General features: G+C 39.5%; 1 protein-coding gene across 1 annotated transcript in view; it reads right to left on the bottom strand.

Annotated features, from left to right (window-relative positions):
- STARD13 (StAR related lipid transfer domain containing 13) overlaps positions 1-13,841 on the bottom strand; it is a 282,314-nt gene that overhangs the window by 149,091 nt on the left and 119,382 nt on the right. The gene's annotated exons all lie outside the window — the stretch shown is intronic.

Raw genomic sequence — 13,841 nt, 5'->3', positions numbered from 1 at the left:
AACACCTTTTTGTCATTTTGGGTTGACACAAATCTGTTCAGCAGTAATTACTTGAGATTGTTCTACATTTCAGGGCATATTTTTACTCATTTACATTACAAAACCCCATGAAAATTGCTAGGAGAATAGGTGCTAAAGGGATTATAACTCAAGGGGATCTTACCACAGTGATAGCTTTTGAGACAGAAGATCAGTTAATTTACCTGACAGAGAACATTTATATTAAGTAATCCTTGGCTTGATCAAATTTATCAGATACATGCTTTCAGAGTTCAGGCCTTAAAAATATGTGACTGTCAATGCCAAAGGCAAAAAAAAGTGTCAGAAGTAAATATGGAAACCAAAAACCACTCTATTTCTGACTCATGCTGGAGGTTATTCCCTATTTCTATTCTGAAATGTTGCTAAATAGTTTTAAAATGATTTAAAGTACTTCACTGCTGCCAGTCAAGTTGTAAAGAAAACTGTTTCAACTGGGAAACATTATCCTTGTTTAGGACTTGAGTAGATTTGGGGTTATCCACCTCTTTCCTGTCCTATAGCTTATCTTTTATAGCTGGGCAAGATAAATGCAAAATAGGTTGTATGTGCTACTAGAAAGTAGTGATAGGCTCTTACTTTGCTTTGCACAAGTATAAATTACCCTTTTAGTGTAGAATTGCTGAAACTTAGGGTCTTTTCAATAATCACCAGGGACAGCCTCCATTCCCAAAAGAAGTACTCTAATCATTCTTAAAAAAAAAAAACTAACAAATCAACACCACAATTTAAACCAAACACCAGTGACAGTCTCACATTAATAATGAAGTTATTCATTTGATGAAGTAACTGCAAAAATTGCCATATCCTTCACTGGAAATTTTCATCTAGTATGGGTACTCTCACCATGTTTATTAAGCATACATGAACATAAAACCCTCCACTTCTTGCTGATTTGATGATCCACATTAATAGGGGAAAAGATTCCAGCACAGAGAGTGTGCTGCTGCTTCTGAATATTGCATATATTGGATATCGTTATGAAGGTGAATAGGAATTTAGTGCCACATTTTTTCATGAGGCAAGTAAACTGATTCTATCTCCCCTGCTTACCATCCTTCACTGACTTCTCTGAATGTTTATTTTTGTAGACATTTTTGTAATGTTGATGATGGTGGGCATCACTGTAATATAGTTCCCTGAATTTACATGATTACATTATAATAATATCAATGCTGGTTTTTATACTTCATATAAATCAGTGTTTTATTTGCTCTCACAACTAGTGCTGCAAATTGAACAGCTGTTTTCACAGAGCAGTTTTAATTAAGCTGTCCATAATGCTGCCTAGATATTTTTCTGAGCTGGTAACACTTCATTAAGTATGCAGTATCAGTGAACACTTCAAATCATTCCTGAACATTACCTCACACTTCGGTAAATTGAAATCCCATCTTCACTGAGGTTGTCAAATCACCTTGTTTTGGTGATTTGAATTTGGTATTCAGAAATCTTTCTAATCCTCAGGACCCTAGGAAATCTTGAATTTGCTACAGATTTTGCCATCTGTTCACTCACTTGTCAAGATAATGAAGCTTTAAATGATACTTGCCCTAGTAAAATCCTTTGGGCAACCTATTATTAGCCTCTCTTTATTCTGAAAACTGACAAGTTCAATTTATGTGTCTTTGGATCTTTTATGAAGTTTATGTTCTATGACCAAAATTTGCTTCCCACACTGATTTCTCACATTTTTTCATCTCTGTTTTGAATATCTCTGCAATATTAGTTTTGAAAGCCAAGATAAGTTTTATCTCTTCCTGTTTTTCTGTGCAAAACCAGCTTCTTTTTTCTTTTTACAAACCCATACTGGATCCTACATTTGTATTCTCATTTGGGAATGTTATAGATTGCTTTGTTATTTTCAGAAACATATGATAATTAATGTGGGAAGCAGTAATTATTTTTGTTGCCCACAATGACTTTTATTCACCTTTAAAAATGGGTATCATTTTATCAGCCTTGGACAGCTGAACCTGATGAATGTGTTCCAGCACTTCCATGTTTAGCTCCATTTCTCACAGTGGAAATTTCTTTGTCTCTTATTTGCAAAAAAGATTCCAGAATGGACTCACATCCAAGCATTAAGTCTGTTAAGGAAAAGGCATTAACGAAATAATCTGTCCAGGCACAAAAATTTCATGGTTTTATAAACGGTGCCCCTAAGTCTTAGAGTGTAAGTTCCTTTCCAATTTTTAGATGTGGTACAAGTCATCATCTGGGAATATAAACAGGAATCTGGAATTTCAGCTTTTGGTCCTCAGTTTTTAAACCTTGCTTGTTATTACCCAGAAAGGTGGCCAATCCCCAGCCAGCCAAAAAGACATAGTCCATGAGTGATGCAATGATAGACCATGGTGTGGCCAATAACCAGCAGAAAGAAAAGCAAGGACTTGTTTTGATTGCAAGGATGGAGAAGACGTATTATGCATGGGTTTAGAGACCTTGCAGAACCATTTGTCCATTTCACTGAGAGCCAGCGAGGAGCAAGATGCTGTGGACAACATAGAGGTATGGAATAGAGCCAACAGGAAAGGCAGAAGAAGGGAAGGGAAGGGAAGGGAAGGGAAGGGAAGGGAAGGGAAGGGAAGGGAAGGGAAGGGAAGGGAAGGGAAGGGAAGGGAAGGGAAGGGAAGGGAAGGGAAGGGAAGGGAAGGGAAGGGAAGGGAAGGGAAGGGAAGGGAAGGGAAGGGAAGGGAAGGGAAGGGAAGGGAAGGGAAGGGAAGGGAAGGGAAGCCACTTTAGGGCATCATAAGCAGGACAGTAATCAGACTCTAAAATGGCTGGGACTATAAGAAGAAACTAAATAGTGGTAAGGAGGAAAACTAAAACTGGATTTTGCAAAGAAGAAAATGTAGAGAAAGGGAATAAATACAGGGGAGTCCAGAAGTCTATCACAGAAAAAAACAGTATGAGGGATTTGTGCATGGTGTAGAGGAGTGAGCAGAGCAATGAACAAAGTGTTGTCCATGGAATGATCTCTGTTTGCACTGCTAGTCCAGGTTAACAGAATTAACCGAGTTAAATTTAGAATGCTTGGGTTTGCACTTCATTCATTTTAATTTCATCTGTGAAAGAGAAATGTCAATAAAATTTCAAAAGCAACAGATTTCCCTTCCTTGAATTTTGGACACCCACTGTTAAAAGAGAATTGAGGGAGATTGGAAGGGGGGTTGGAAACACGTCCTTGAGAGGATATCTCATTCCATCCCAAACCAGCTGTCTAGAAAAGGTGCTACAGTAGGTCTATGGAGCAAGACTTGATCTAGCTGAAAAAGATGTTACAATTTAAAAAAGCATCTCTACCCCAGTTACAGAAGAGGTTCTTAGAAAGCCATCTTGGACTGGAGGTAAAGCTGGAGGTATCTATTCCATCTCACATTTCCTGTTTCTGTGGAATCCTAGTAGTATTTCAGTATTCAACCCTTTTAGACTCATTTGAAAATCTCAGGTTGAGTGTGCTTCAGTTTCACTCTAGTCTTTTCAAAGTCTCTAATAGATTTAAAAGCAAATTCGTCATGATTCTCAATAGAATTTGTGTTCTGAAAGCCTGTAACTTGTTTCGTCTTTTGTTGCTTTTTAACATGGGCTGTGTTTTGATGTGGAGATGTAGGAATTGTTTTGCTGTTGAATAACAGCTTTTCTCTTGCAGCACGAGCTGTAAAACATGAACACCTTGTTGGATCACACTCTGAAATCTGAAATGGGCATCCTGCCAAGGCTCAGGGCTTCCTTTTTGTTTTGACTGTTGCAATGTTCTTGTTTCTGTTAGTATCACGTTCCTACCACTTGTGCTTTTCAGACACCTACGGCCAAACTCAGCGTAACTTCACTGAGCCCACTGAAGCTGCAACAGACGTGAATTTGTCTCAGTATGTCTGTAAATTAACCAGTCATTTAAGCTGGAGAGTGACATTGATAAGCAATAACAGCAGAGGAGTGGTGAAAGGAAGATATCTCCTAGTTAGTTTTGGACAGTTGACACTAACTCCGTTGTCAGATAAGTCTTACTGACTGTGGGAAAAGCTGAGTGGGAAAAGTCACACTCGCCGCCTGCTAACTGTAGGAGGAAAACAGATCTGGAATGCAGAGGAAATCTTGACATTATCTGTTCCCCCAACCCCTACCAGCCAGGCAATCAAAATAACTAGCTGAGTATCAGCTGCCTCTGTTCCTGCCCCAAATAAAGGTGCTTTCTTGACAGAGCTTTTGCTCACAGGAGAGCAGGCAAAGAGAAGAAGTCTGAAGTGGGTGTGGGGGAGTGCTTCCTGCCAGAACCCAGGAGCAGCTTCTCTGTGACATCCAAAAGAATACTGATGACATAAACCTAGTGCTGTAAACAGAGGTGGCTCTGCCATTTCCAAAGGACAGCAATTCAGCCTGACAGCCCTGCAGCCCAGAACTCCTGTACTCCATCGCTCACTTGGCTTCCATTGACATTGCCAAGGACACTGTGCCAGGCTCTGCTACAAGAAGGATCAAACCCAAGGGAACAAAACCACTGGAAAGAACTCCTCTCTTCTCATCCAAATTTTGTTGTTTAAGAATAAAGTGTAGCTGTTTCAAATGAACACTTGCAGAGTAAATTTATTTCCTTTTGAGCCCTCACAAGACACAAGGTTTATCAATACTCAAGGAAGCACTGTATACTATACTTACATATATGTATCATATATACATCAGAGCAAATTAGAGACACTCTCACATATTTCTGTGTACACTCACCTAGGTGTAGCTTAATACTCTGGATGTCATCCCTATAAGGTTGTTGTTATAAAAAATAAGAAATATGGAGTCATAGAAGAGGATCATGGCAACAAGAGCAACAACTGAAAAGGTGCACTTTAAACTATGCTACTGAATATATTGAGTTCTCCAATACATCATCCAGCCATGGAGTGTAATGCATCCTTTCTGTCTGCCTTATAAATAGGTAGAAATATAAACCAGAAGTTTATTTTAACTTTGGAAACTCATCTTACTTTTTTCTTACCACATGAGAGTCCAGAGAGCTGTAAATTAAAGATTTTGACTATGTGTTGGTCAGCAGACTAGAAAAGTGTGTGAAAGTAATGGCTAACTTTATGTGCTATATATTTATCAAATAAACAGATCTCAATATCAGTACTCTGCTAGTGATGACAAAGAGTGATGACAAAGTACCTGTGGCCTTATACCTGCTTTGCCAACTCAAAAAGCCTGGAAATCAAGATTTGTGACTTTTCTTGATGGAGTCCTGGCAGGGACAGTAAAGCATTTACTTCTGGGAAAGTAAATGCTTAATTCTGGGGAAGGCTGGAAAAAGACCAATTGGTTGGGGGATGTTATAATTACTTCTCTCCATATTCCTTCTTTACTGCTTTGGGAAGCAAGCACAGAACAAATGATTCTCTGAATCTCTCCCTCCTATTTTGTACCCCAGACCCTTCTATTTTTCTTTGACAGAAGTGAATTACCAACTTCCCATAGACACTAATTCTCTGATTTTTCTGCACTAAGAAGCCTTGAGCTGTAGCTGGCTGAGCCAATGCTGACCCCTCAGGTATTTTTGGGCATGCACGAGCAGGTATGGAAGCTCTCCATACAGCCACAGTGCTACTGCAAGCCCTTCCTGGAGCCAAGCTTAGCATGAATCAATGGCACAGCAAAGAGCACCTGGCAGGATGGGGACTGTAACCTGGACACCAACCAGCATGGACCAACATGCATGAAAATAAGCCCCTGAGAAATTATTTGAATGCTTAATTAGAAACAAATATAAATGTTTTCAGTCACCTTTTTGCATAAAAACTATCCATGATAATGTAAGGCTATAAGGCTTGTGAGGGAAGGATTTTGTTCTGCCTGTACAGTGCTCACAAGGACACTACTCTGGGCCTGAGGCCAATTGTCACTACCTCAGTTAAAAAAATTTAAAAATTACCTTATTAGTAATCCAAGTAAGCAGCATTTTAAGAGTTTCCTGAAAGAACTACATACATTTTATGAAATATAATATTTCCCATTATATATATATATGAGTCTCCCATTTCCTCAGCTACTTGATTCTGAAATCTGTGAAAAGTAGAGGCTATTATTTTTCTTTACAGATACAAATAATTTTCTCTACAGCTAAAAAAGCATCATTAAGAGACTAAGTATAATACCAAAAAGTTACTGGTGACTGCAACTGGCAGAGAGTTTCACTCTACAAAGAAAAATCCCTAATTTTCTATAGGATATACCTGCAAGATTCTGTGCTAGAATCAGTTCACTTCTCAGAGTTAAATCATAGAAACCTTATATAACAGTGTCTTTGGAAACCAAGAAATATTCCAGGGTAGGTATATATCCAAGATAAATAAATATAAAATAAAAACCTACAGCCATTACCTTCCCAAACTCTATGTCAAAAGCCTACACTTTATGAAGGCTGGAATAGCAGATTCAGATCCACTTAATAATGCCCACTTGAAAAGCAACCTTTTAGCCATCTGTTTTCTTGAAATTGCCTTTCCAATTGCTCTGCCTTCATAAAGACACAGAGCCAAGATCACAACTGACAGATGCCATTGTATGCAATGGAATGATACATAGGATGGCTTTGGTATGTCTTTTGTATTCATATGCAGCCCCAGTCTCCTCCTCTGGCTGCATTTCAGTGGTGCCTTGACAGCATGGTGGAATTTACTAATTTGTTTATGCCTTGTGCTGAGCACTCAACAAATACCAGCATCTATATGTGCATTTCTGTCATAGCAACTTGCTGGCCTGGGTGGAATCTAATACAGAGAACAGGAAGGGCAGAGACTGGATGGTTTTCAGCTGAGAAGCCTTCTAAAAAGGCTCCTGTTTCTGAGTAGTTGACACCATCACTACATAGCTCTTTGTCCTCCTCTAGTGGTCCCATTACATTTAGGGAGAGGCTTATGCAGTGATTACTTCCTTCTAATTAATGCAGTCATTACCCCGTTACAAGCTGCTGAGGCTCATGCCTGGAGGTCTTGTGCTCGGTTCTGGCATGAGCCACAGTTCCATGGTGCTCATAGAAGTGAAGGAGGTGCCTCTGCTCACAGCCAGTGCCAGCTGCACAGACACTGTAGCTCACAGGAGAGGAGGTGTCCTTGTGTCCTTGAGCCATGGCCACCACCTCTGAGCAGAGCCTGCACCACAGCATGTTGTTCAATAGCAGGGAACAGTGGCATGGTCTGACTGCAACCCCACAAAAGGTCTTATGTTGCAAAAGTCCAGAAGCTAACTGCTTTGTTTGATTTCTTTATTGTCCCAAATACTCTGCAGTATGTTCTAGCCAGAAGCTTTTCTCTGTGTTTTCCTGCCTGACTTGCAAACAAAGAATCAGTGCAAAATCCATCTTCTGTGCTGAGCTATTCAGAGAGATGATGCATGTCACTCTGATGCAGCACAAAACCTTAAACATTAATCCTTAGGAACTGATACTAAAGAGTTAAATAACAAAAACTGAACCTAAAGAATTATTGCAATGGAGATGTTTTCTAATGGGAAACACTAAAACTGTTGGAACTGCTACCCATTAGAAATGCTTTCTGTGAAGACAAAAGGTTCCTACTATATAGATTATTCTTTGTTTGTGTGTGTCTCAGAGCTTTAATGCTTAGTTAGCACAATAAAAAGCTAAATGTTTATTTTGCTGCTTGTATACTTTAACATTGGTTAAAAATTGTCTAACCTTCAAACTTTTGCAGTTATGTCTTGCACAGGAAATAAAACACAAGGACATAGCTTGCATTGTGGCTAGCAGAGAGGTCTGAGGGAAAGGTCTAATTGAAACAGAAAACAAATATACTTTTAAATTATTATTATTCAGTGAAAATTTTCCAGGCATTTCTTGATTTTGGAATAAATGTTAAATGGCAAAATGTGGTTTCTGCCACGACTCTTGGAAGCCCCCAGTTTAAAATAAGTTGGCTGCTCAGGAGCAAAGGAGCTGAATATGGTTGTCTGTCCACAACCTTTGTCAGGCAATTGTTCAGCCAAAGAAAAATATGACTCAAGAATCCTGTGTCTCCATGAACTTAGTTGCTGGAAATCAACACCACCTAATTCCAACAGAGGCAAAACTTTAGAGCAATTTATCAATCTGAATTAGATCACCTTTTACAGCAAGGTTCCTGTCACATCTCGAGTTGTTACAAACCCAAGCTCCTCTACCAGCTGCTTAGTGTTCAGCTCTCCTCAGGAGTCCAAGCTGTAACCAAACTGACTTAGGAAAAGTATTTATAATATATTCATTCTGAAACGACCTATATTTTGTATAATTATAAACTAGATATTATTTTTAATATTTATCATCTCTATTTTCAGTATTTTTCTATCTTATTTAAAATGTTGACTAAAAATCAAAGTCACAGGAAGAACCATGGAGCAGAGAAAAAGGAAAAGATATTTAGAATGACATTGAGTAGTTGCATGGGTATAAAGTGTTTTTACACATTGCTGCTTTATTGCTTTAGAAATGTCTTACATAAAATTCAGAGTACTTCTTAATGAATCAAGCTTTTGTGTATAATTCACATACTAGAAAAGTAAACATATATATTTCTAATCTATACCTGGCTGTTTTGTGCAGTTTTTTTTGAGAAACAGCAATATCTCATTTTCCTCTTGCTTTTGAGAGCAGAAGATCCCAGTGCCCTCCACTACCCCAATACATCAGTAAGAGCTGAGTAGCAAAGATTTGCCTTTTTAGAAGAACAAAGAAGGGCTTTGTTCTATAATTTCTGATTATGAAATGGAAGAGGCAATCTCACTGCCTAATTTTGGAAGCCAAACTGGCACTGCAGAAAAGTTAGAACTGGAGCCAAATGAAATGACCCTCTGATGCACTGTCTGCAGGACAAGCACCAACTCTACCTGCTTCTAATTTGAGCAACACAGAGCATAACTAGTTAAGAGGCCAAGGTCACCAAACAGCTGGGTTTATTCAGTAGTTTACTTTCACTCTTTAGGAAAACAGCCTGTTCATTTCTCAGTCCAAAGCCAGCGCCTCCACTTTGTGCTGGAAACATGTCAAAGTGACCCTGCTCTGCTTTCTAGTAAGTGCACGGGATCATTGGATAAGGATGTTTTATTTTCTCCAGTTATTTAAGGTCAGGTTTTCATCTTGGATAAACTTTTATAGCTGGAGTAATGACAGAATGAGACACAAGTACTGCCTAGGTCTTGCAAGGCACTGCTGAATGTCTAATCCAGCTGCTGCTCCCCCCTGAAGAGGATGAGAAGAGGGGTTTCACAGTCACAGCCTCAGCTCCACCACCAGCACACTTGCCAGGCATCCATGGCAAGTGAAAAGCTTAAAGAGATCACCTCCATCCCCCCCAAGCAAGAGGAAAATCCCAGAATAGGATACGGTTCTATGAGCCACATCCATTTCCCTGTTCGGAGTGTGATTAGCCCATAATTCCTGGCCAGGGACTGCAGCAAAGGTAAAATAAAACCATGAGCATAAAACCTTTTATGACTAAGGAAACATAAAAAATATGTAATCAGTTGAAAGTACTGTACTCAGGTTTGATTTTGCGATGAATCAAGCACCTTCAGTTTCTAACAAGGGCCAGATGGAGTCACAGCTCCCTCCCATTTCCCAGAATCAGGCCCGTTGTTGGCAGTTGATCATATACAGCTGCTATATAGCACAGTTCTGTTTCTTACACTATGGAGACCTCTCCTTGAAATCAATTTGCATTATGCCTGGGCAAATATTGCAGTATCAGGCTGCTCATTAAAGCCCCGGGACCACTGCTGCCCCTGTTTGAATTTTGCATTATATCAGTCAAGGATACACAATTATCCGTGGAGTACTTCTGAAACGGCCAAGGTCACATGAGGATTTTATCGTATTACTGCAGTGCACCATCTTCCTTGCCAGCCCATTGCTGTTCTGCTACAGACTACATTACCATGCATCAGCAAATACATGAGCACACTGCTATATTTAGTGTTTCATACATACCACTAAAATAGAGGATGTGTCAGCTTTTAATCCGACTTCAAATTTTTGTCAGCAAAGTGAGGGCTCGCTTTCCCTACCAGTGATGAAGTGTGCTCTGTGTTAGTCATCTTGAGCTATGTGGTGATAACTTTAAAATGCATTAGGCAGCTACAATGCTCAATCTGAGTGGAATGTTTTTTACTAAGACACACACTGGGGGATAGTAAGGACACACAGACAGCATCAGTCAGCCAGGTTTTAGTAGTGATTGCCACAGGCTACCTACAAACCCATCAGCAATCTGATGGCAAGAGCAGCAGCTAAGCATGGTGATCTCTGGGGTACCACAGCAGACAATTAGGAGTTCCTACACTGCAAGGGCAGAAGAGATAGGTGGTGCAGACTGGGTTTGGTGTTATGTACCTGGCAATATGAGAAGAAAAGCATTGATGATGATGATGACTTGAACAGAGTGGTATATTGCATGGAGATGGGACTGGGGCAGTCCTATTGATGGCATCATCTATTAATGAGAGCAGGAATGTGGTTTACGGGCTGAAACCTCAGGTATCACCAGGATAGCCACATTCATTCCCAAAGAAAGCAGAGTTCAGTGGATAAATCTGGAGTTTGGTAAAGCCACAGAATAGGGTATTTTTTTGTATATTTGTAACACTTGCTTATTAATACCATCATATACAACCTGTACAAATGTGAATTGCCTTCCTGTCTACCACTTCTACAGAAAGCCAAGAGACAACTTGCTCACCTCAGGCCAAGGGTGAGCCTGTCTGTGTGAAACCAACTTTTCCACTCCAAACTTGTCCTCTCTTGGACCTGTCCCTTGCACTTTGCTAACTACATCTTAATGGGTGAGGGCAACACCACATTTGCAGCCTAGATCTAAGTCCAAATAACACTGTATTTACTTAACAGTGTGAAATTATATAAATATATAAATTTCCAAGACTTTGTGGAACTCCATTTTAGCCCAACCCAGAGCTGTCCATCCCAGCCCCACGATGCTGTGGCAGGGCTGTTCTTTGCCACAGCCCTGCCCAGCCATGTGACCCAACTTGCAGACTGACATCCCATCCCATCCTTGGGCCATCCCTGGCCCCCAAGGCCTCATCCTGGAGGTGTCTGACCTCTGTTTCTGTGTCTGCCCCATTCCCCAGGCAGCCACCAGCTCATGCTGCATCCTGCCAAGATTAAAGAAAACAGAAAGCAGAATAAATTCATGCCTCAAGAATCACATCTCACTGTTACCCTGGTTTTTTAAGATTTTCTAAGCCTTCTGATGTTGGCATTCTTGTAGTGAACTTTCTCACACACTCTCTGTAAATAACTCATTCTTTTGCATTCCTTTATGGAGGAGGAGAGAGTTGATGGACTGTTGGTTTGACCAGTGTCATTGGAGAGGTGGCACTGTCATCCTCCAATCCACTGTCACTTTTGGAAAACTATAAATATTGGAGTCAGAAAATAAACTTCCCTTTTTTTCCTTCACCTTGAGAACAGTGGTGAGCTTGTGTTCTTTCATGTCCTATAGTGACATCTCACCATTTTTTTTTTTTTTTTGAATGGTTAGATCATCATTAATTCCAGTGCACGCACTAAGTACCAATGTCATTACATCTGGAAGTAATGACACCAGGTCTGGCAGCATGCAGTGACACTGCCAGCAATGTTGGTACTTCAGATGAGGTTCCCTGGTGGGGCTGGATCGTCTGTGCAGCTGTAGCTTTTCTACAACACATTTTGGGTATCCTGCTTAACATATTGTGGGGCACCCACTAGAAATCCAGGTAATAGAAGCCCCAAAATTTTGCATTAATCTGGGGGGAAAAAGCAACATAAAACTCAACTAGAGAGAGAACAGCATTCCAAAGGGCAACTTTTTCCCTCTCACATGCAAATATGGGATGGAATGGAATGGAATTGTCCAGGACGGGAATGTCCAGGATAGGATTATAGGTGCTCTTTGGTGGGGAGGGCAGGGTGACCCACTGGCACTCTGGGAAAAGACCCTCTTGGCCTCTGAGAGCTCTAGAGCTCTGGCCAAGAAAGGGATCAGAAGAATAAATGACAAAAGAGAATGAGAAAGAATAAGATGTAAGGGGAGAATGATGCAGAAAATAATCTTGAGTAGAACAGTGAGTGCTGTGTTCTGTGTATGGCTGATACAGGCAGGATAGGTTTTCTCCTCATGCAAGAAATTCCAAACTAGAAAATTTATTATCCAGAAAGCACAGAAAATATCAGAAATGTTTAGCAACTGCAAATCTGAAGGAAACCCTTGTGCCCTAGCTCAATACATAGATTTTCCCTTTTTATAATTTAAATCAGGTTTTCTCTTTTTAGCTCTCTCCTTTTTTTTTTTAATATTTAAGTGTAACAAATTTCAATGCCAAAATTTCAAAGTTCAATAAAAACTAACACTTCTCACTTTGAAGACTGTTAAATAATTGCATGCTGAGAAGTGTGTGCCTATTTTACAGAAACAATTTGAAATAGATTAATGGATGCTAACCTTTTCCTGTAAAATGTTCTATTTGAAGAAATGAACATTTTCTGCCAAAAGCATTTTAATGATAAATTTATTACCAGCTCTACCATATGCTAGATTTCTATGATTAAAGTTTCACCTCAGTGACCAAACTGAGTCAGAAAATGACCTGTCATTCTTCTTTCATGTCTGCAGTCATCAGATTTTCAGCCATCATCCTACAGTTCTATCATTAGGATGGGCACTAAATTTTATCTCTTTGCATGACAAAATTAATATTGTCATAAAGGTAAAACAATTAAAAATCAGTCATACAATAAAATGGGAACACTGCTAAAATAATTAGTTTTATTTAAAATGCATGTGCCATTGACAGGTTTACTTGTTTTTTTATAAAGTGAGCCTTCAGTGGCACAAAGAGGTTTTGATCCAACAATGAATACAATTAAAACAGTTGCTTAATCAGTCTCAGAACTTCTGAAATTTGTTTAGCTTTGGAAAAACCCAGGCATGTGTTTCATTGGCAAATACCATCATGGACTAAATCCACATCCAAATCATAAGGCAGGAAGAGTTAATGTGTATAGAGCTCCAATGAAAAAATGTACATTTACACTACGCTCAGAAGCCTTTATGTTTTGTTGACCTGAATTAAAATACATGAGGGTGGAATTGCCTACAGAGACCTGAGTTTTCTAGGCCAGGATTTCTGTCATTTTGCTAAGCCACTATGTTTGCCAGCAGAGCCACTGAATCAGTGAAATCGACTCCAGAAAGCCGCGTTCATCTGATTTTAAATGATTCAAGGTTGGCCCCTGGAATGAACTGTGGATGCAGTTTAGATCAGAGACAGATGCAAGAAGAAATTACTGAGTGAGCATACTAGCTTAAACTAGTCCTTCAGGCAAAAAAAAATGATGCTAAGTCATCTAGGGACAGAGGAGTAATTACAGCAGTGATGTCCAATTCTTTCCTTTTAATTGGCACAATCTGCATACATCCTGACTAACAAAACAGAAAATGCAGTCAGAAATGGGTGATTCCAGAGGTCATTTGGTTTATGACTGAAATACTCCTAGCTGGCAAAGGCTTTTGTGTGAAGGTGGATTCATCTAGACTTTGAGAACATTATTTTTTGCAAAACTTTGAGGCTGTTATTAAACCCCAGTAACCCACATTCTGGGAAGCAGTTCCTTTTCTCTGTATTTCTTAATTGTGCTTCATTACAATTTAATAAGGACTTTTACTCTCAATTAAGCAAATCATCCAAGCAGTTTCTTACGCCTGTTGCAATTAATTGGTTTTGTCAAATGAGGGTTTAATTGTGTGTTAAGTATCTTGCTG

This window comes from Zonotrichia leucophrys, chromosome 1 (assembly GCF_028769735.1).
Source record: "Zonotrichia leucophrys gambelii isolate GWCS_2022_RI chromosome 1, RI_Zleu_2.0, whole genome shotgun sequence".
In the NCBI taxonomy this organism is placed as follows: Eukaryota; Metazoa; Chordata; class Aves; order Passeriformes; family Passerellidae; genus Zonotrichia; species Zonotrichia leucophrys.
The sequence above is the reverse complement of the archived record's forward strand: the minus strand, read 5'-3'. Positions and strand labels throughout refer to the sequence as shown.